This window comes from Desmodus rotundus, chromosome 13 (genome assembly GCF_022682495.2).
Source record: "Desmodus rotundus isolate HL8 chromosome 13, HLdesRot8A.1, whole genome shotgun sequence".
NCBI classification, from domain to species: Eukaryota; Metazoa; Chordata; class Mammalia; order Chiroptera; family Phyllostomidae; genus Desmodus; species Desmodus rotundus.
The window spans coordinates 80,060,904-80,084,989 of record NC_071399.1 but is presented as its reverse complement, the minus strand read 5'-3'; the positions used below and the strand labels follow the sequence as shown (position 1 = coordinate 80,084,989).

The 24,086-nt window shown below is 33.4% G+C and overlaps 1 non-coding gene and 1 pseudogene across 1 annotated transcript; both read left to right on the top strand.

Annotated features, from left to right (window-relative positions):
- The first annotated feature begins 20,060 nt into the window (after positions 1-20,060).
- On the top strand, positions 20,061-20,250 carry LOC112313856 (U2 spliceosomal RNA). Its single transcript, XR_002975740.2, has one exon. It is a non-coding gene; the product is annotated as a U2 spliceosomal RNA (small nuclear RNA).
- Positions 20,251-22,832: 2,582 nt separating this feature from the next.
- Positions 22,833-22,962, top strand: LOC112313885 (U2 spliceosomal RNA; annotated as a pseudogene).
- Positions 22,963-24,086: the final 1,124 nt, after the last annotated feature.

The window sequence follows — 24,086 nt, the reverse complement described above, 5'->3', positions numbered from 1 at the left end:
AAAAGCTTTCCCACTATTCCCACTAAGATCAGGAACAAGACAAAGATGTCTGCTTTCACCACTTCTATTCAACATAGTACTGGAAGACCTAGCCACAGTGATCAGACAAGAAAAAGAAATAAAAGGCTCACAGATATTTTTAATAGGACAAAATTTCAAAGGCATTTTGGTGTTGACCAAATGGCCCCATGGATGTTTTTGGAGAAGTCCAGATCCAGCAAGCTGTAGTCAGTTCCACTATGAGGTGGAATTACTTTTATGTATCGTTGATTTCAATTTTCTAATATCTGGGCAAAGATTTTTACAACCATGTGCATAAGAAACATTGGTCTGTAGTTGTCCTTTGTTGTAATGTCTTTATCTGGTTTTGGCATTAGGATAATATTCACATTATAGACTGAATTAAGAATTAAGAAGTATTCTTTCTGTTACTATATTCTGAAAGAAATTATAGATATTTGGCATTATTACTTCATTAAATATGTGACAAAGTTGACTTCAAACAGTAAATATGTAATCGTGTATTTCTATAGCCTTTGCTACTGAAGAAATTTTATTTGTGTCATATCATACTGTAGTTATGTTTATATTATAAAATGTTTACCTAATTTGGCTATTATACAGGGTCTGGCAGAAGGACTGCTTGAGTGTGATTGGTAAGATAATAATATGGGTGTAATAATTTATAGTTTTAATTTGAACATTTCACATAAAACGTCATATGGTGTGCTTGAGTGTGATGTTACAGAATTATATGCTTATGATTTTAAAATAAAAGATTTTGTAATACAAAGGGGCATTATTCATCCTGGACCCTGTGTATAGTATTATATGTAGTCTTAGGAGAGCCAGTTTTTCCCACAGATAAAATGTGTGGTTTCTATTTACCCAAGAAATTTGAAAAAAATAATAAGATAAGTGTTTACATTTCAGCTATTACTTTATTTTTTTCCTACTGGTGTATCCTCTAATAAAAATAAATTGAAATAGGTAGATGAATTTAAGTTGATTGCCTCTGTAAAGCATCTCATATTTTTATTCAATAAATAGTATTTCCATTATAGAGAATTCAATCTATTAGCTTGTTCTGCACTATGTAAATCTCATTAATTTTTATGATGTAATTTGTTATTAAGCTCTCCATGAATATATTACTCACTGCATTTCCTGTTTTCATCTAAAATTTTTTCATATTGTCTTTTGTAAATAAATGGCAGCCAGAAATATATTTTAATGTCATTGTTCTATTATTTTACTGAATTTATATAGTAATGCTATTTCCACAGTCTATACTCAACTTGAACTACAACAAATATTTTGCAATTTATATATGTTTAGTCATCTTTGCTGATGTTTTGCTAGATACTGAATATCTTTTAACATTTTTATATCTGTTAACATCCCCCCCCAAAAAATAATGCTTATGTATTCTCATGGGCTTTCAACGTAAGTTAAAAATAATTAATATAAGAAGTCAATCATCAACATCAGCAGCAGCAGCAGCAGCATCACCATACACTAGTAATACTATTAACAATTATGTTAATGTCTAGTAAAAAATTAACATGCTTTGGGGCTGGGTTAGGTGCTTTTATGTAACCCATTTTAACTAAATATACCATAAAACCAATATTGTAGATATCATTCACTTTTTAGAGATATTGAAATTTAAAGTTTGTATATGTTTAGTCTTTCTCTGCATTTACTAAGTATATAAGTAGTGTAATTGTTTTTGACTTTAAAGATTCTAATTTTAGACACAACTTCTAATCACTATACAATATTTCATATTTCTAAATACCTCATTAAGAAGTATTTTCTAAAATATTTTATTTACTGCACATTTATTGATATAATGGAAATTGAGAGGTAATTTGTTCATTTATATTACTCTTAATCATTTATAAAAGTTCATGAAATTTTGAACAGCTATTTGACAGTGTGAAGTGAGTACAAGGAAGAGGTCTTCTGTGAGCAATGACCTCTACTGTACCTGATGGCTTGGTCAGAGCCACACCACCACTGCCACCATCACTATCATCTTTGTCACCACTGCCACCAGTGACACTCTGAAGCAGCCTAAAAGCAGCTTAAAAATGAAGCTTGTGGACATTTTTTTATCCATACTTTTTGATGAACACAAGACAAAGTGTTTAAATTGATGGTTGATAATGCTATATTTCTTAATTTAATTGTCATATACTTGTTTTAAGATGTAAATAAAAATACTGCCTAAGGTATAAAATAAAATTATTATTTTAAAATTTCAAAGGAGAGCTTTATTTTTGTCTTTGTTGTCACTTGATTCTGAGAGACATTTTAGAAATTTCTATTCATTCTTCTTTTGGAGCTTTGGGAGGAAACAAGCATAGAAGGACACATTCTTGAAAAGAAAGAATAATTCTTTATTACTATCCTTAAAACATAATTGGAAACCATCATTTTTTTTAATTACAATTTTGCAGAATGTTATTAAGACAATTCTATGTAGATGGTAACAATAATTTATTGGACCAAACAGGCAAATTGTAAACAAGTATTATTTTCATAATTAAAATTTACTTCTTCATTTTATACTTTAAAGTCATGCTTCCATTAAATGGTGAATAAATCAATAGTGTGGCCCATTAATTTATAATTACACTGCAGTTTCATTACCATCCCTCAGTGATCTTTTCAGTATCTCATCTTCCTTGCTAGACAGTTTGAGTTTGCTGTACTTGGAATTAACATCGCTCCTTAGGGCATCGGTTGCCATATGCGATATAGCTCCTCAGAGAATCTTTTCGCACACCTGATGTAGGTATGGAATTTTGGTGATATAAGTGGCATTGGATGACATCTGCTGGATCTGTATTGTCATGGAGGGTACTGCCAACAAAGTGATGTAGCTGTAAGATGAGGAGGCAAAATCAGGATTATGTAAGAGTGGTTGTTTTTTCATAGATTCCAGAATAACTAAGCTTGATGAGGTTGTGTAGCACACTAGTCAGAATTAAAGGCTTTATAATTAGTCATTGGTGGAATATTAGGATATCTGGGTCATTCTTGATAGTATTCTACAGTAAACTAAATTAATTACAATGATTTAGAAAATAATATAAGCAAGGTTGAGAGTATAGTAAATAAGATTCAATAAACAAGTTTCCCATTTTCCATTTTTTTACTGGAAGACAAAACTAGAATTAATATCAACAACAATAAAATTACAAAGTACCTTGTTTTCTATTGCAGATTTATTCATAGGAACATATGACATAGTAAAATACAAAAGGTAGGCTCACATATCGGAAAGTCTTTAGAATATACTTGGGGATACAAAATGACTACATATTACAAACGCCTTTATTGTAAAGTATTTTTATTGGTGCATGATCTTTATTTACCCAGAGATCTTTGAGTTCCCAAGTTGTTATCAGTTCATCCACAGAGCTAATGATTAGGTCAACATTTTATTTTAAAATTATCTCATCATTTATCTTGAAATTTTTAAATGTCAAAACTATTTTGGAAGTTATGTTTTTAAAATAATCCTTTATTGAAAAAAAATACTGGAATTCATTGCATTTGAAGGGGTGGGTTCACAGAAGGTGTAATTGTCATCATCCCCACGGTATAATGTGCAACACAACTTTCCTTTGAGAAGAATTAATGAAAACATATCTGGACATTATGATTGTGGACATCTGTCTTTGTTTATATTCATCTCAGCTAAACGCAGAAAATGTCAGAGAAAGAATGTAGGGTGAAAATTGTGTATCTTTCAGTTTTACTTTCATTGCTTAGTACAAAGGGGTAAAACGACATCGTGCTTCTTGTGTGGTAAGAGTTTAGTTAATCGATGTAAAAAGAAAACAGCTGAAAGGAAAGGTTTTATTGCTTCATTCTGGACCATATGGATTTTGATAGCTATTGTTATTATTTTTGTTTTTGTTGATGTTGTTTTTTAAATAATGCTTACTTTGACATGTCTGGAACCATTTCAAAATTTGGATCTGTACCAACACAGAACTTTGTCTTAAAACATTACAGTTTGCTTATTTTCTTGCCAAACAAAAGAAGTCACACATGGTATGATATCCCCCGGGAAACTAGAGAACTGAAAATAAGGAAAATACTCTTTGTATATTTTTTAAAATCACTTAAATGATTTTATTTTTGTCCCTTTACAATAATAACAAAAAAGAAGATAATAAAATTTGGATAATAAACATAACCACACAAGCCAATGTTATTCCATTGTATTCAAAACAAAAAGCGGATGCTTTTTAACCCGGGATGCATATTTCTATTATCATGACAGATTAATCCAACCACTCACATCTTGTTTTAATCAGATGTCAGATTAATCTGTTTTAATTTGTTAATTTTGGTAACATCAAATGTTAGTTTTAATTATACCGTTGAATAGTTGTTTTCTTAATGCATTTGCTTCAAAAGTCAGGTTGTATTATTAAAGGTTTTTTATTGCTTTTTAGAATAGTCAAAACAATTTTGTTTTATTTCATTTTTAACTTTATTTTTATTGTTGACACTGTTACAGATGTCCTTATATTCCCAGCCCTCATCCCCCTTCACCCCCTACTTCCTCCTGGCCATCCCCTCACTGTTGTCTGTTTCTATGCATTATGCACATTTTTTGTCTAATCCCTTGGGTTATTTTTTTATTGAATTTATTAAGGTGACATTGGTCAATAAAATTATGTAGGTTTACGCTGCATTTTTAATCTGGCTTTTTTTTCATTACATTATTTGTAATTTTTTCTAGAATACCCAACCAAACTGTATTTTTAAATGTGTATTTCTCATAGATTTTAATGCTGTACATTTTTATACATTCCTGTTTAATTAATATTTAATAACAAAATGAAGGAGTAATTTTTAATTCTTATATTGAAATTCACTCAATTTTTCAAGATGGCTATGTTAATATTTCATACAATATTAAGTCGCAGTGTAAAAAGACAGTATTTCTAATTTAGAAATAATTTGATATCCTGCTATGCAAAATATTAGCTCTCTTACACCACACCCAAGCATGCATTTTTCCTCTATTTAACCTACCATCATTGCTCACCACAGAGTTTATTTAAGTCAGTGCATAGTGTTTATATTTCTTTGTCTATGTATGAACATCTGGTTAACAGCTGAGAAATGTTAATCAACACTAACAGCAGAATGGCAGCATCAGCTTTGGTTGGCAACATTTTAGTTGAATTAGTAGATCTAGGTTATATCCCTAGATTTTGAATAAGAATCCACATGTTAATAAAATTTCTCTGGGACACTTCTGAAAACTCTGACTCAGCGGGTATTTGATAGGACTTGAGATAACTGGATTTCTAAAAATATCTCAAATGATGCCAGCATCATGGGCCCTCCAACTCCTTGTATATAAGTATCTATCATTTATTTTGATAGAACCAAATATTCTGTAGTCAAAGACACCAAATAATGGATCTGTTTTTTTCTTATTTAGGAAAACAATGCTCACAATCTCGTATCCACCCTCCTGGTCTGATTTAGAATGCTTGATCTCTACCTGCAGTTCTAGGTCACCCATAACTCGTGTGAAGGACTAGATTTGTGAGTGCTAACAATTTGTGGGATTTGGTGTGAAATGAATATACAGAGCCCTTCTTTTTTAGGGATAGCCTTTTTTTAATAAATCTTTATTGGATCAGTTTTAGGTTCACAGCCAAAATGAGCAAAAAGATACAGAGATTTCCCACATTCCTTCTGCCCTCCACACACACAGTGTACTAACATCCTCCACCAGAGTGGTACTTTTGTTACAATTGATGAACCTTCACTATCACTCACAGTTCATAGTTTACGTTAGGGTTCACTTTGGGTATTTTATATTCTATTGGTTTAAACAAGTATATAATGCCATGATCCCACCATGATAGTGTCATAAAAAGTTGTTTCACCGCCCTAGAAGTCATCTGCGCACCACCTATTCATCCTTCCCCCACCCTCCAGTTCCTGCCAACTCCCCAACTCTTTATTGTCTCTACGGTTTTGCTTCTTCCAGAATGTTAAGTAATTGGAATCTTACAAAAGATCAAAAATAAAATCATTAAGACTTTCAAGACAGCACCAGCAGGGCATAAACCCAAGCAATGGGCCCTCTCTGTGGTTAGGAGCAGGTTCTACACTATACGTCTAACCCAGGCCCTGCCCACCAAACAGGACACTGGTGTTTATACCACGTCAGATCATTCCGTTCCATAAACCTCTGTCTTTCTCCTGCTTAAACAACTTCTTCTAGAGAATTTTTCTATTAACATTAAGGCCACAAAAATGAAATTAGTTTACAATCTGTGCTAGGGGAAGTAGCTTTCGATAATATAATTCAAGATGCACGGTTTTATTTATTTTCTCTTTTTTGTTATGACATTCACCTGAGTGTCTATGTTTGGTGCTCGTGGGTATAACGTCTGTTTTGTCTCCTTTCCCTAAACATGCTGTCCCTATATTTGGCTTAAGTAAAAACAAACAAACAAACAAACATCTGTGGGGCCTGGAGGAAAAATAATTTGTCCTTACATAAACTATCATCAAATACACCTATTTTCCATGTGCTCCATGCTCTTGACTTCAGGGTAAATGGTGCCAACACTGCTGAATCTTTTTGGATTTCTTTCTTTACAACGGGCAGTTCTCATTGGTGCCCACCACCCAAGAGATATATTAAAGCTATGTCAGGTATGACCTAATAAATGGCTTTGCATCTTCTGGTATGTTGCTGACCTTTTTTATCTGCTTATAACCTTTGTATCACTCTTTTCAAAAAGTATCTGTTCTTTTCCTAAATATAACATTATTGTTCTTTAACAGGTGTAAGTCTTATCTCATCATGGGGGATTTAAGTTTTCTAATGCGCTTTTTGAATATTATTCAAAAGTTCAAATGCAAAGATACAGATAACACTGAAAGACCAAGTGTTTTTGAGATCAATGCTCAAACACGGCGGAGGTTCATTCAAGCTTTCTTACTGTGGAAAGGTGTTGGTCGGTTTGTCTTCTCACAATAGAAGGAAAAGCAAATAAAGATACGAAGATTGTCAGTATCGATACAAAGATTATCAGGATTGATAATATAAAGGGGAATTTTTAGTGTCACTCTGACTTAAATATTTTTTTTCTTGTACCAGTACTATGATTTAATTTAAGCTTACATGATTTTCTTTAAAATTTCTTTTAGTGGATCACTTTGCTTTATGTACTTGTCTAATGAGGATTTAACAATTAAGATATAAAGCATTTTGGTTTTAAAAGTTAATTTTATAATAAATAAATAGAAATTACTGTTACTAATTTATCAAAAATTGTCACTAATAATAGTATATGTATGTTTTAAAATACAACAGAAATATAATAATTTTAATGAAATTTAGTAAAAGAACAATGTACTCTGTTCTACTAGAACACTGTTCTTCCATTAAAGTTACCACGGTGACATGAATATTATTTTATTTTATTATAATGTCCAAATATCATTAATTATTTTTAATAATCACCTGAAATGATCATTTTAACCACTTCCTTGTATTGACTACATATGGATGAGTGCAGAAATATTCAAGAGCTGTTGTAATTATTTTTGCCTAGTAACTGTTACCTGGCACGGCACGAATAAGCACATTTGAGATTTCATGTTTATTTCTGCAATGGCTTTTTAAAGCTAAAATAACAAGAGTGATTTAAAAGTACATACTGATGTTCTCTATATAATAAGACTTCTGCATATTTATCCAGAGTGAATTCCTGGCACATGGAAGTTAATGTATTTCACTCTTACGGCAGCAGCCATATGTACACTAATTCTTTTCCTAGAGCTCATTCAATGTCTTGCTCATATATTTTCTGATGGATGAATCTTTCTGACAACATCACATCATTACTGATAATTGCAATTAATAAACTAGCTGTGATATGTGGAATAGACAGATTAAATGCCACATAAAAAGTTAAATTTTTGAAATTTTAATAATAAGATATTTTGCAAAAATCCATTTGGTTACAGACACACTTAGAAATTTCTTACTATCAATTTTGGTCTGTTCAGAAACTAGGTCAAATGTATTGCAGGGATATGTGGTAGAGCTGATAGCAAAAAATTTTAACTTTGAAATATGACCACAGAAAAATTCTAGTATTCATTATACATAATTCAGAAATGGAAAAAATGAACAAAATAAATCAATGAATCAGAACTTGGAGCAAATGATACTGTAATATTGAACAGTCCTTAAAGTTAGGGTAAAGATTAATAGCAGTTAGCTTTCCCCATTGCTTTTATTTTTGGCTTAAAGGCATATTTCTGAGAATGGCACATTATTTTTCTTAAAAGCTATAAACTAAAACACCTTTATTTCAAATAACTTTATTTCTGTGTCCAGTTTATGGCACCAGAGAAAACTTTATAGGAAACAGTTTCCAAAGGAAATTTTTTAAATAAGAGGTTATAGACTCTAAATAGGATAAGTTTTCACATTAATGAAGTTCTGTTTCAGTATAAAATAAAGAAGGAAGTGAATGTCTCTTAGGCTAGAAAGCCAAGTTCATGAGTGAAATGTATATCTCAAATACATCAAGATAAAGAATCAAAAGGGACTTTAATTAATGTGATAAAAAGGTAGGTGTTCTGAATGCTCCTCATAGAGAAATTAGAGATACTTCTGGTTCAAGAGTAATACAATGAGTAATGAGAGGCCAATCTTTAAAAAGGTAACTAAGATTTCCTAAAAATATTTTTAGTACTGCAAAAATGCTTATTCCAAGGAGTGTTATCTTTTTAGATGCATACTCTACTCCTTGCTTATGTAAGAGGAACTTTGGGAAGTTGCAACTATTATAATATTAACAGTATAATAATTATTTAATTTCTAATAATGCAACTAAATAATATGCCTAGGAGTAAACACTATAATAAGCCTTGTCTAGGTAAGAAATAGCAAATGGAAATATGTAATCTCTACTAGTTCTTATATTTGCTTTTAATTTTCTTCTTGACTAGAGCAGTTCTAATGCTAATGTGGCTTCAATATCAAGAGTGACAAGAGGCAGGTGAAATGTATGTTAGTCTTTTTAATGATGACGTGAGATTACCTGAAAGCTGTTCTAATAATTAGCTATTATTCATGGCAGTGGAAAGGGAAATTTATTCTGGATATGGCTAGTCTCTGTGCATGCTGACTCTATTAAAAACATTAATTCCACTTAAATTTGATCTATGTCCTCAAACCCATATCCTAGTTTACTGTTTCGGGGTCATTTCCAAACACCTTCAAAATTCATATTAAAATATTCTTAAATTTCATTAGAAATTTAGTTTAGCCTGGCATGATTTTTTTCCTAAATGTAAATGTGTATCATTTGTTAAGCTATTGTTGCTCAGCTCTGAATTGCTATTTTATACTCTGCTTTGTGGTGCAGAACCTAAAACTACAAAGCACCTTTGTGCTTTGCCGGCTACCACTCAAACCAGGCCATCAACAGTGCCCTAGAGGGAGAGTGCAAGGCTGGCAGAGGGACAAGGGTCTTCTGCTGGCTTGTGTACTTGCTGTGAATTTCTGCTCCAGTTATTATTGCTACACAACAACCCCGCACCCCAAAATGTAGTGCCATAGAACTAACGTTTTTTTAAGAGAGTGAGTTATAGGTCAGGGACTCAGTGTGGGCTCAATTTGGGGTCTCACATATAATGTCAGTAAACTGTTCGCTAAAGCTGCTCTCGTGATTACCTGGTGGCACAGTGGGGTTTGTCTTTGAGGGTGACTTATTTCTACCGCTAGGAGTTGATGCCAGCTCTCAGCTGAAGGCTCAGCTGGGCTGCCTGCTTAGTAAACCCGAGAGCTCTCTTCACCCTGGCGATCTCACGGGGAGAGAGTTTTTAGGTGGCAGATGATATCCCCCCACACCAAACGTTCCAAGAGAAGCAGAGGGAGTTAAGATTGTCACACCTAGCCTCTGAAATTACACAGAATTACTCCTGATGCTTTCTCTCGGTTTCTCCTCTGATAATGATTCAGATGAGGGAACATGGGCACCGCGTTTTTCAGGAGGAGAATTCAAGAAGTCGGGGTCCCAGGACCACGCACACCCAGGACTTCACAGACTGTGGTTCAGTTTTTCAATGTCCCTCCCTCTGTCAAGCTTCATTGTTTTAAAAACCCTCAGCTCCTCTCTTCGTTCTCCCAGTTCTAAAGGACACATTAGTAGCTTCTATATACTTTTAGTTACCTAACTCAAAATTTAATATCAAGTTAAGAAGTGTTAACACTAAATGATCTAATTTAAAATAATTGTTTTTGCCTCCTCATTGAACATGATGCAACATATAGAAAAGAAGTATTCAGGGAGCAATGGAAACTGAGCTAATTAACAACAAAAAAAACCTAATAAAATATATCAAACTGTTTCTGGGAATTTAATTATATCCAGATATATTGATATTTTAAAGGAAAATACTTTTTTATATGAATTTAGCATTTATCAAGGACTGTTGACTGGTTTTTATGATTTTCAATTTCCCTTAGGGTATGTTGGTACTAAAAGTTATTCAGTATTAAAATTTTATGTAAAATACTAGAGTAGCTAAAATATGGGAGCATGTAGAAAATTAAATAATAATCCATTTACTTAAATAATTAATTATAGGAGTTTTTGGTAAGAATTTATCCAGTTGAAAAGTTGCCACTGTGATCACATACAAATTTTATTATATTAGCATAAAGAATGCTTTCTATGTACATAATACATATATGTGTATATAATTTATATTGACACAGATTATAATAATTATTTCAATGAAATAATGAAAGTCACATTAATGTATGCATACCATATTATTTTTAAAGTATTTGCCATTAAATGTTGTAATGATTTATTTTCCTCAAATTGTGTTTAAGCACATAATTCCCATTGTTTACCTGTTTTGCTAAAATTAAGTTTTTTGATCCCTTGAAACATACCAATTCAGAGTTTCTTCCAAACTCATCATTCACTCAGTAAAATTCTTTCTGACATGAAACTTTCATGTTTTTTATCCTTTTTTTTCTTCCATAATTTAAAATCCATGGCAAACATTTATTTTTGAGTGGAAAGAGCTCTAGTCTTAATTTTATCTTCTAGAGTTCTTCAATTCTCTCATTAGTAGCATGAAAATATCACATTTTCTTTATCTAAAATTTTAAAATTTGTATGTTGGGTTTGTTTGCTTTTCTCTATCCCAGTGAGATAATGGATTAAAATATAAAGAAAAAAATGTTATAAACTAGCAACTAAAAGCAAAATACTAGGAGCCAAAATACTTGGGTTAGAATTTTTCTTTTTCACCTTACTCACTCTAATACTGATTGAGTTACTTAACCTCTTTGTTTTTGTTTTCTCAACTTCAAAATTGTAACTAAATTAACTAATGTTCCGAAGATTAATTATGTTAATATATGAAAGCCATTAAAAATGTTTGTGTCTTATTAAGAGCTATAAAATTGTTAGCTGTTATTGTAAAGAAAGGTTTATTTCTGAAGTATTCTTAAATTATTTAGAGATAATTACTAAAGTTATATAAGACCATAATGTTTTTTCACAAAAGCAATTCTAGGTGGATTTTGAGAACAATGGAGAGAGCGCCTATTTTGAAACATTTTTAAAAGCTAAACCATTTAACATATTTAGCCCAATTTAATGTGTAGCACAAATATGTAAAAGTTATACCATTTTTCTATTCAGAAAATATATTAAAAATAAATATTTACCTTAAATATATGTTCTTATAATAATCTATTGATGTAAACAAAAGGAGAAAAAGTTAACACTGGAAGGAGATAAAAAAGATTTACTAGTTAAGATCTGCATTATATGATTGTTTGAAACTGCCAAATATTTAATATCTTAAGTTGCAAAAAGTAATAATTATATACAACAAATAATATGATCCATTAACATTTTAACAATAAAATTAATCAAATATTGCTTACAGAGATGTAATAAGTACCTATGATATTTAACTAAAAAAATAGGAAGAATATCTATTAATGGCAAAATGTATTACTTACTAAGGCATGGGTCATTAGATAACCCTGGCCTATCAAAAGTAGCCAGTAGCTTAGGAAGAAACACATGAAAGTCTACCTTCTCACCAGAGTGAAAACGCAAACTCCATTATTGCAAATCTGTTGTGGCAATATGTTGCTGTTTTTCATAGCAGCTGCAAAGTTGAGAAGGGCTTAGTTTGAATAATCAAAGAAAAAATTAGTATTAGACTAATTTTAACATTAGATTGCCTCATAATTTGATTTAGTTAACAAAAAACTTATGGTTTAAGAGTTTGAATCAATATTATAATTGTTGATGAAACAACATCAAATGCATTTTTAGTAAATTAATTTATTTATTTACTTTCCCTCCACCATTTATCTCCCCTGCATCCTCTTTCACCTCCACCCACACTCCTGCCCGTGGCAATGACCACGTTATCATTCAAATTTCAAATATGCTTAATAAAATTCCATAGCTTTGCCTTGTTACTGGGGAAAGAGTTTGTTCATTTATTGTTTTATATAGCATGGTTGTAGACTAAAATATGCATGTAGAAACACTTGTAAAATATCATGCATTACTTTGTAAGAAAAATTTATGTAACCCATGGCTATTATTCAGGTTGTACCTGTCATTTTTTTAGACTTTTATTCAATCACCAAAATATTTATTAATGTCTATGATGCACATTGGAAAGATGATTGATCCTGATTCTTATTTCCTATAGGGAAATCTGTCAGCAACCTCCAAATAAAGCCCATAATTGCTGACATATAATCAAGTAATAACTGATACCATTTTTGGTAACACAAAGCAAAAGTACTTTGAATTCCATAGTGGACTCTACATTTCTGCTTACAGAGAATAGTAAAACGAGTGTACCCTCTCTCACTTGGCACACCAGTCATGTACAATATGCAAAGACTGTTTTGTGGGAGCAGGCAAACTCTTTTCAGAGACCAGATTACCAAATAATCAACACTGCTTCTGTGCAGGAGCAACCAAGTGATTGAAAATCTCATTTAAAAGGCAGAAGACTGGAAACGACATTAATACTACTTTAATAAAAGCCTATGTAATGCTTAGGTTTTTTTCTTAGCTTCTAGAAACATCCCCCACATTAAAAAGAAAAAAGTGATTCATAATAAAGTCGTTTAGGAAGATTTTACAACATTTTAAATTATATATAATATGGGGACAAGATTTGAGTATATCCTGAGGAGACAAATTTTAAGCCAAGTCAGCAAAGTTAAATCTAGTTTATTTCATGAACATAAGCAAAATTTAACGTAGGTTATTTCTTGTAAATGCCTCTGACAATCATAGGAAAACCTTAAGTCATCACCCTAAAATTGGTATGAGATAATTAGTGACTGTTAATCAATCCCCTGCTGTCCGGAAACACACATTGTAATAACAGTCACTGTAAGGCGAACAGCTTCCTCATTTTCGCTTTATAAGCCATCCCGTGACTTGACTCCTCTGAGCTTCATATCAGCTTTTCCTCTTTAAAGTTCCCAGGCTGTGAGCTATTTTTAGATGCAAAATAAAAGCCTACTAAACGCTATTTATTAATTCGGTGGCTTTAACTTTGCTATTTCTAAATTTTTGTCAAATACTTTTTTCAGCAGACTTTAACAAGGAAGGAAAAATTATATAAACAGACATTATAAAATAATTGGCTGAGCTCTGTAATAGAAGTATGTAAATGTTACCCAGTCAAAACTTCAAAGGACTAGAAGAGCAAAGTGATGTAGTTTGTTATTAAATAATCCTATTGCTTACTAGTAAAGAAACTAGAGCATAGGAGTAGGAAAACTCATTTCCATTTCTCTGTTCCCACCGGATTCCAATAGGGCACATGTCCTAGGGCGGTTTACATTCGGGATCAGGGCCTCAAAATGTTCAGATTGTTAGATTTGAGTCTTCAAAGTCATGTTTTTAAGTTTCTTATGTTTACAGGGAAAATTTATAGGACACAGATTAGCTTACTTATTATACTTTTAGTATACTGTGTGAGGCACTTAGTAGGCATTCAGTAAATATTAATCTAATCACTCTCATATGACTAGAATCCTTATGTTGAGCTCTTTTCAAACTCATACATCTTTGCCATGCTTCCCTCTCATACCATGCGATCTGACACCATGTGTTCAAAACATTCATAGTCACAGCCTTTTATTAAATACATCAATGCAATCCATTTGTGTTATCTTCAATCTTCTATAAATTTCTTGCCTTTAAACTCTCTGCACATATTCTTACTCTAGTTGTCCTCACTAGCTCTGAGATCTATCTGTGCTTTTAAGTTCAGACAGGTCTCACATTGACATACTGCAATACGATTACCACTATATCTTTAGATAACACCTCTATCACTTCACATAATCTCATTTCTTTTGGTGGGAAGAACATTTAAGAGCCACTGCTCTATATTTTGAGAGGCAGAGTTGACCTGTGCCACACCACTGGTGGGAACCATTCCCTCAGGATGGAGACAGGGTTACCCCTAACATGAAGAGGTGTGCTTGGAGGAACCCAAGAGCTGAGACCTCCAGAAGTTTCTGAAGTTTGCCGGGACAGGATCCAGAGAGGCCTCAGACAGGTCTATTTTGGGTGTGTAGAGCAGCATAGGAATAGAGGAGTCCAATAGCCACAAAATCTCTAAATGGCAATGGAAGTGAAAGCAATGGGGGCTTATATTGAAATGGAAAGCTCAGTTAGTCAGGCTGCTCTTAGCCTGAGAAAAAAAGTCCAGGCTCTTAGGAGCAAACAAATAGCAAGAATTTGTGTATATTATGGCTGAAAGCTGAAGACTCATCTGATTAAAGAGGCAAGTACAGACAGCCAAGATGGAGGACAGCTAGGATTATCAACCAAGCAGAGGAGCTAATGCAAAAAAGAGACATAGATTTTAAAGCTTTGGGGGAACAAAGACTTAAACCAGCGAATGGTCTAATATGTAGCTGTTATTTGGAATGTGTGTAGAGAGAATTAGGAAACCAAGACTCATCAAGGCAAAGATAAGATTTGGGCATACATTCCTTGATCCCAAGGTGGAGACCCAAGGGCACCTGCACTTAGAAGAGAGAACTTACATGGCTGGGATTTTGTATTCTGTGTCTGGACTGCGCTGTGTCTGTTTGTCTGTTTATTTTGTTAGCCTTTATGGTTTACGGAGAGACTCTGAGTATTAATCACATCTACATACTGTTTGTGAAATGAATTCTTTGGCACCTCTGTTTTTGGTCTCTATAAAGGTCAGACAAACAAATGGCATAAAAGGCTTCTTTTTCTACATGTTTCCAAGAGAGGAAAATTGAAACTAAGTTGTAGAACAAGGGAAGACAAATTACTTGGCATTTTATAAATATTTTATGCTGGCAAGGGTGCTGCACTGTATTATTTTCAAATTTAATAATACAATATTCTTGTGGAAGCCAATGGGGCTTAGAATCAGGGTAATGTAGGCCATCGAGACTTGAAAAAGGCCAATAATTTTTCAAAAATAACTAAAATCAGGACAGCATTGGGATAAATCACTCTTACTGTTGCACTGTATGCAGCCTTGGATATTACTAATGCCACCTTTTCTACACCTCTCAGGTTTGCCTTCCCTTTGCCAAGAATGCAGTGTTTTTTACTGTCCTGAATGCTCCAGAGAAAGTATTCTGTGGGTTGAATTAATAGCAACTTAGTATGAGAGTTCAAAACAATGCAAATAATCAATTACAATGATGATTTTGCTAAAAGTTCACACTTAAAAACTTGCTTGTGTTGCATATCACTTTGAATATTATCCAAGAGAGTTAGAATGAAGACGATATCAATGATTTTTTGCTCTCCAGGGCTTTTCAGGGATCTGTGTGTCCTGAAATATACAGAGATATTCACAGCCTATTGAGAGGAAACTTTTGATCTGTACTTACAACTAAAATAAAAAAAAAATTCTCAATGCCGATGTGCTTTTATAGATATTGGTTGTCTTACATCTAGGAATTTTACTCTGACTGGTGACCCAAGTCATTAGACAAATAGCCAAAATTGAGGAGTAACCATATAAATAAAACCTAAAAACAGTGAAGGTAAGCAATAAAACAAGCCTTGACATGAAAAATTCTACCTTCTCAAGAACTACAGAATTAACTAAATTCATGAGCAATGTCACATCTTAATTGAATCTTCGGTGAGAAGGCCCTACTGAGATTGCAAACTCCACTGAGACTTAAACGTACATTGAGCTCTGGGATTGGAGAACTTCATCCAGCTGCTGTGTGTCAATGTGTAGTTCCTTTGTGGACCCAAACAGAAACAGATTGTTTTACTGTCTTACTGGGGCAAAAAGTCATGATTCTTCAACTTGTCATTATTATTTTACAGGGGCCTTCGCTCAAGCAAGTTTCAGGTGGGACAAGTTCTCAAGGATTACATCATGATACAGAAATGCCACTTTCAATTAAGAAAGAGTGCTTATCTAATACTACTCAGCCACCTTCATGGCGAGGTGACTGTCCATGTGCTTTATACAGAGATTGTCCTGTTGTTTTACCTAAACTTCTGGCACAAGTGGTTCCCTTATCCACTAGGTTTGTACCCTATAAACTGAAGCATGGTAAAAGCCGAAGGAATGCTAAGCATCCACCACAAAGATGCTAACATACAATGCCGACAGTTCTGAGCACTCTGTGCGGTTGCCAGCGATAAAGCACAGTGTGCTGAATTTGACAAAATATACTTTTAGTCAGATGCATAGACCGTCATTATTTTTACTGCATGATTAAGTACTGGACTATAAATACATACTTGTATGGAGCACTCTCTAAAAAAAGTAAGTGTAATAACTTGACCAGAGGGCTCTCCTTCTTGTATTTACGTGGTCATAAGAAGCAACTCCACAAAAAAGAAAACAGGTTTTCTGTAGAAGCTGTACTCAAACTCATCAGCTAAGCTTTCCTTTTCAAAGAAGAAAAGGACAGGCTGGTCCAACCATTTTTAAGTATTTAAAAATGGGAAAAGTTCCCTCTGAGGTGTCTGAACTCACAGGCATCCATAAATCAGGAGATAGGGACAAAATTTTGAGGAAGAGAATCCAAGAAGACCAGTGCATGGCTCTCCATTTTTGACATCATGTGAAAGGATTGGCCTACGTAGCACATATTAGGGAAACCAGAATATGTGACCTTACAGACAGACTTTGATTTGAATAATATTGGGGTCCTGAATTCACTTCTTAGGGCTGCTGTACAAAATGCCACAAACTGGGTGGCCTTAAACAATGGAAGATTATCCTTCCACAATTCTGAAGGTAGGAATTTCAAAATCAAGATATTGGCAGGGCCATGCTCTTTCTTTTAGCTTCTGTCGGTCACTGGCAATCCCTGACATTCATTGGTTTGAAGCTGTATAATTCTAATCTCTGTCTTACTACTCACATGGCCCTCGCCCCTCCCTGTGTCTGTACCTTCACATGGTGTTTGTCTTTCTGTCTATATCTATCTCTTTCTTTGTATAAAGACACCAGCCTTATCCAACTAAAGGCTTGCCCTATTCCAGCATGACCTCATCTTAACTTACACCTTAATTACAACTCTATGACTCTAATTCCCTATAAGGTCACATTCAAAGGTAATTTTAATTAGGACAAATATTTATTTATTTATTTATTTACTTATAATTTCTTTTTGGAGACTCGCTTCAAGCCTAACACAGCCTCCATTCCACTAGCCTCAGAGTACATCTCTGATCAATTTATTTTAATCCTAGGGACTTGATAGAGTTCATCATATTGCAAAAAAGCATATATAATTTTCATTAGTCTTCTTAATAGCATTGATCATAATGTTTTCATGTCTTATAACATGAGTCATTGACTGGGAAAATGAGAATTTAATCACAGAGAACTATATTAATACAAAGAAAATTTATTCTAGCTCTGCTGTTGTTGCATCTATTTGTATGGAGTCAACTATGGCAATGCACCATTAAATCTGCATTAATTTGGCAGGAGTAAGAAGGTCCATTCCATCTCCACAAGGTAACCACAACATCTACCTTCCTTTCCAACAGGATTTCATTATGTTAATTAAATATAAACAACATTATTGATCTCTATAATTTTCACAGGTGTAAACTTTAGGTCAAGCTGCAGTATATTCTTATTTGAAAGTTTTTTTTTTTTTTTAATTTTTCCTTTTATACAAATGGTATAGTGCCCTGTCTGGTGTGACTCAATGGATTGAGCGATGGCCTGTGAACCAAAGCTTCATGGGTTTGATTCCCAGTCAGGGCACATGCTTGGGTTGCGGACCAGGCCCCCAGGAGGGTGTGTGCAAGAGGCAACCACACATTGATCTTTCTCTCCTTCTCTTTCTCCCTCCCTTCCCCTCTAAGAATACGTAAATAAAATCTTTTCAAAAAACGAAGAAAAACAAATGGTATAGTGAATGATTTTTCTTTATCATTGTTTGAAAATCTTTGCCGTGTCTCACAATATCTATTCTCTACCTTGTTCTCTGTTTTGATGGACTAATCTGTATGGACTATGTCAATAGTCTTCCTTAGCTTTGGACTTCCAATTGACTTTGATAAATGCACTTACCTGAGGTTTCAGGATGGAGAAGGGGAAGTTCAGGATGTTGATTACATGACTTACTGTTGAAGGGTACCTGGAGGTAACTGAAACCTCCAGCAAAGGTCACAGCTTCCAGGGAACCCTCTCAATGCAAGTACACTTCCCGGTTACCACTTCCTTCCCTACATGTCTGGGCAAGTAAGCTGTACTTAATTTTGGGGGGTTCTTTAAACTTCACCCACTTTTGTAATTAGCCCCTTCATTAAACTACCATCAAAATCAAGACTGAGTACACAATCTGTTTCTTTCTGGGTCCCAATGCATTTGTTCCAAATATTTTTTTCACAGTCAGCCATTGGAAGCAAAATCCTTTTCTTGTATGGATGAGGTTTTAGTTGTGAAAGTAATGCTAAAGCATGTTATTGTTTTAATATTAAGAGCATATTTAAATTATTTTAAATCCTTTAAGCAAGCTATATTCTAACTTCAGTTTAATGTGGTTGTACCACTTATTTTATTTTTTTCATATCTTAACTATTTCTGTTCCCCTGTTTGCTTTTTTTTGTACTGCATCACTCATATCATAAAGTATCTTTGTTCAAGTTTATTTATGCAAATTTCCTAGCACTGGAGTCAATATTTCTGGACTAGTGACTCATCTGTTTTATACTAAATAAGAAATCATATCTGTATATTAAAAATGGTTTCTTTATGACTCTGTGCTAAGATTTAGAAATATGCCTCAATTAGCACTCTCATAGTCTTCAGAATTCTAACTCTTTATTTATCATTGCTACTTTTTAGTTTCCTGTTAAAAATATAAACTGGGTTGCTCAGACTGTTTTATTTGGCACTGCACAATCCTCACATTAATCCCATCCAAGATTCGTTCATGCTATTCAGAGATAAGATTTGACACTTAACTAATAATACAATAACATTGACGGGGTTGATTTCTTTCTTTACAACATGCAGTGTAATATTTTGACTTTGGAAGATGTCCTGCTTTTTCCTTCTATTCAAATAGTATGTTATCATAATCATATGAGAAAAAATGACAAATTAAAATCAAACAGAATTTCTCATGTCATGTATTCATCACGATCTGTTACATTGTGGGAATAATGTTTTTGGTTTACCTCTTTGCTAAGAAATGTGAGGCATAGAAGAAAATTAGGAAAAATAAGCCCTAGATTCAGAACAAAATGACAATGTTCAGCTGACATTTAAATATTTTATATAGAAATTATGATTTTAATATATAATCTGATATATATCATTATTTTAATTGTAATAAAATATTATGTAAAACTTTACTGAATGTACTCAAACAAAAGTGTTGCAAAATGAAAGGAATTGTAGCATATGTCTGTTAAATACACTGATGAGGACAGGGGTTTGAAGTTACAATACTGTGTGGATAAAAAATAGGAAAGGGCATCTCTTCTCGGCCTTCTGGCTAAGATCAAGTGTAGTACCTGTTCTTATTAGTTTAATATTTGATATGTCCTCTATCCAAGAACATTATATTAAATGGATTTTTGGATGTGGGAGGTGGAACAGGAGCTTGCTCCATCCACCCCGCACATCAACCCAGTATGCAATACTTCCAGGAACGGTGCAAAAAAAAAAAAAAAAACACATGAAAGGGCAGATGGGGTGCTTGCCAGGGATTACAAGTAGTCTGGCTGTAGAGATCTTATACTTGAAGCATTAGTAATGCTTGACAAAGTCTACAAAAGTTAGTGATATGCCCATTGTCCATAATTCAGAGATGTGATTCTGGTTGTAGAAAGAAAATGGAGAACAAGGTTAGCAGTTCTGAGACTGTCAATTATGAGTGTTATCCCAGATTAATGCTGGCTAACACCAATAAATGATCTCTGCTCACCTAAAGCTGACTGTTCAGCAAGGACTAACCGATGAGGGGGACGTAATGTGTGACAACTGTTTTGAATCTTTAATGCTCTGTTGATGACAGACACACCAGCATCTTATCTCTTGACACAGGAACATGGGGCTGATTGGTCTGCATGGGGTAACATACTTGAAATTAATTCTATCAATAAGCATCTTAGGATAGATTATTAAGTGTCTGTTATTTTAAGAGTCATTAAAGAAGGGATACCTTCCTCTAAATTCGAACACAAAAAGTAGTGATCTACTCTGATGGCTCACAACTACACGTACTTTGGGCATCTGATTATCAACTGTCAGATACAGAACTACAGTCTATCCTCACCATGAAGTTAACTCTTGAAATTTAAAATTTATAATATTAACTGCAAAGATGTTGTCAGTTTATTCAGTTCTGTAGGAAAATGTAAAATTCCTTAAGTATTCATAAAGATAATTTCTGCTTTAGTAATACTTTCCATGTTAATAGTGCTTAACAAGGTCCAGCTGCCCCATGGATTGGGACTGCCCATTATTATCCAGGGACCAATGTGTAGAATTCTTATAATAGCTGAATGACACTATCAATAATATTTATGTTATTATTTTGATTGGCATGCCAGAATCATGGAAGTATATGTCATTGTAAATGATATATTCACATTCACAAAGGCTATTTTGCATGGTGTTTGAATGTTAAATGTTAAAAACTACATAGCAAAAATGTATGAAGAGATAAAAGGAAAAATATAGAGAAGTGATTCACTCATACACTTAAGTAGAAGATAATATGAAAAATTGACCTAATTACTAATTAAGTATCAAGATACGCTGCATCAGAGTGTTATAGTCTCAGGGCTAATACATAGAACACGAGTGACTTTATTAAAGTTTCAAAATGAAAATAAACTTTCATATGAGTATTTTCACATTAATATAATTTGAATAGAATTTTCATATTCACGGCAATAAAAAAACTAATATTTCAATGGGTAGTTCTTTGGATTCATGTGTGTGTGACCTAGTAGTTGCCTGGTAAAAACTTTCATTTGACAGAACTAAACTTTAAGCTTAAAAAAAAAAATTACATCCTATTTGTATGGACGATTCTGTCAAGAGACATACATCCAAACATGCTCAACAGAACTATTTCTCCTAAAGCACTATTTCTCCACACTGAGTATTGATTTTTAGTACAGCTTACAGTGAACTGAAGCAGAAAAGGAAAAGCATTTTTACATCAGTTAGCTTGTAGTTTTCCACAAATTGCTTGGACAATATCCATTAGCGAGTATATTTCAGGAGATGAAATCCTCATGTACACAGCTCTAAATCTTTAAAGAGTCTATCCCCCAAAATTGTCTGGTAAATTACAAAGGCAGAAATGGAAAGTGTAGAAAACAGAATTTCTAAGCACGTTTCAGAGAATGGACACTTCAAACATTGCAGCTGGGACAAAGGGATGCTATTGTGGAAAAAATAAATTTAACATTACTATTTCTTAAAATTCCAAAAGGCATGTATTTCATATTTTCACCTGTCCATCTTTGAATTACTATGACCATTCAGTACCTCCTTTTATGTATCCTTAAACTTCTTTCAGATAATGAGATCAATGCTAATAATAATAATGATGATGATGATGATGATGATGACATTAGCAGATCAAGGGAGTTTGACGAAGCCAGTTCCTCAGATTTCTGGATTGTTCAACATAAATACCTCAATAACAACACTTTCGTCTAAGGTCCATTTAGGAACAGTGAAGTTTAATCTAGAATCCAAAATCAGTATAAATTTTACATAAACTACTATTTGACATTCAGCACATTATATTCAAAGATAACATCAATCTAAAAATGTCACTTTAAAAAATATTATGTGATGTGTAAAACTATATGAAGTCAGGTTTCCAACTCAAAATAAAGTATTGTACTTTGATTCATCTATAAATGCATACATAAATCAGTAACTGCAATGGTGAAAAACAAACAAAAAAAAACACCCTAAAATAAAAACAAAATTCCATGAAGTATCAAATTACATTAACTTTTAAAGTGTTTTCTTATTGTTATATACAATTTATGTTTTTTTCTTTTTTCTTACTTGCTTGACTTTCAAAATTACATAGAACAGGCTATATATCAAGTTGCAAATATGACATCAATGTTTCTTAATTTTTATTGAATTTATTGGGATAACATTGGTTATGAAAATTATATAGTTTTCAGGTATAAAAATTTTTAACACCTCATTGTTTCAAGTGCTCACCACCCAAGTCAAGTTTTCTTCCAGCTCCATTTGTCCCTTCATCACTCGCTTCTTAGCCTTTTGGCTAAGATCAAGTGTCGTATCTGTTCTTATCAGTTCAGTCTCATTTTTAATTCCTGACAGTTTCCACCCTGTATGATAAAAATATAACTAATCCACAAGGAAATACTTTCTCTATGGGAATAACAACATATCAGTTGTAAGTAGAAGTAGCATAACATTGCATACATTTGGGGATGGTAGCATTTTAGTGTAAGTACACTTTTTTTTCATAAGGAATCTATGAAAATCTGGTTTTAAAATACTTATGACAGAATACTAAATTTCTGCTGAAATATCAGTAAAGAAAATTAAACCTCATTACTCTGAAAAAGTAGTTGGTATATAATTCAGTGCTAGAATCTAGGCTTATGACTTGTAGTCACAGAGTCAATGGTGTTCTAATGAGAATAGTGGTTAATGCCTTCCACACCCTCTCAATCAGAGGGAGATTCAAGTAGATAAGGAAAGAACTTTGGCCCACCTGAATGTGTACTTCTAGGGACAGACATCTGTAACACTTGCAGATATAAAACTCTCTACAGAAATCTCAGGGTTCTGTGAAGTACCAAGGAATCCTTATTTTCTCTCTTAAAATTTCTCATCATTTTCTTCTTAATTATATCCATAAATAGGCTGCATAAATGTTAGACAAGTAGATGAATGACTTACACGGCTTAAGGTAGAGTTCCAACAGGCACATTCTAAGAGCGTGACTGCTCAATTTTTGCAGGAGATCATTTTTTCACATGCACAACTTTGTCAGAATGGCAGAGGACCAAATAGCAGGAAGAGAAGACGATAAAACTTTAGTCTATTAGGATTATCCTAAAGAAGAGCACGGAGACATTGGGCAAAGGGCTGTGCTGAAAATGAAAATTGAAAAACACAATTTGTGTAATATTTTAACACAGTCTCATGTTTTAACAAAATGATGCAAGAACGAATAGGAACAAAGAAATGAAAAAATATTGATTCCTCTGTGTCCTCTAGTTCTCTCGCCAGTGAAGAGTCCCTTTGATGGCTGCAGTTCCTCTGTTTGGTAAAGGCCAAGGGATTGACAACTTACAAACCGCTTCAACCTCCCCCTAATGTCTTTCACAGCACTCATGGGCATCCGTTAAAGCTCCAGGGTGCATTTTATATTAAATTTTAACATTTTAAAAACTTTGTTGAGATTTGGTGATGCTGATTTACAACATGGTGATAATGTGGGTATGATTCCTACTGATACTGTCACGTAGCTCAGCTACCTCTCT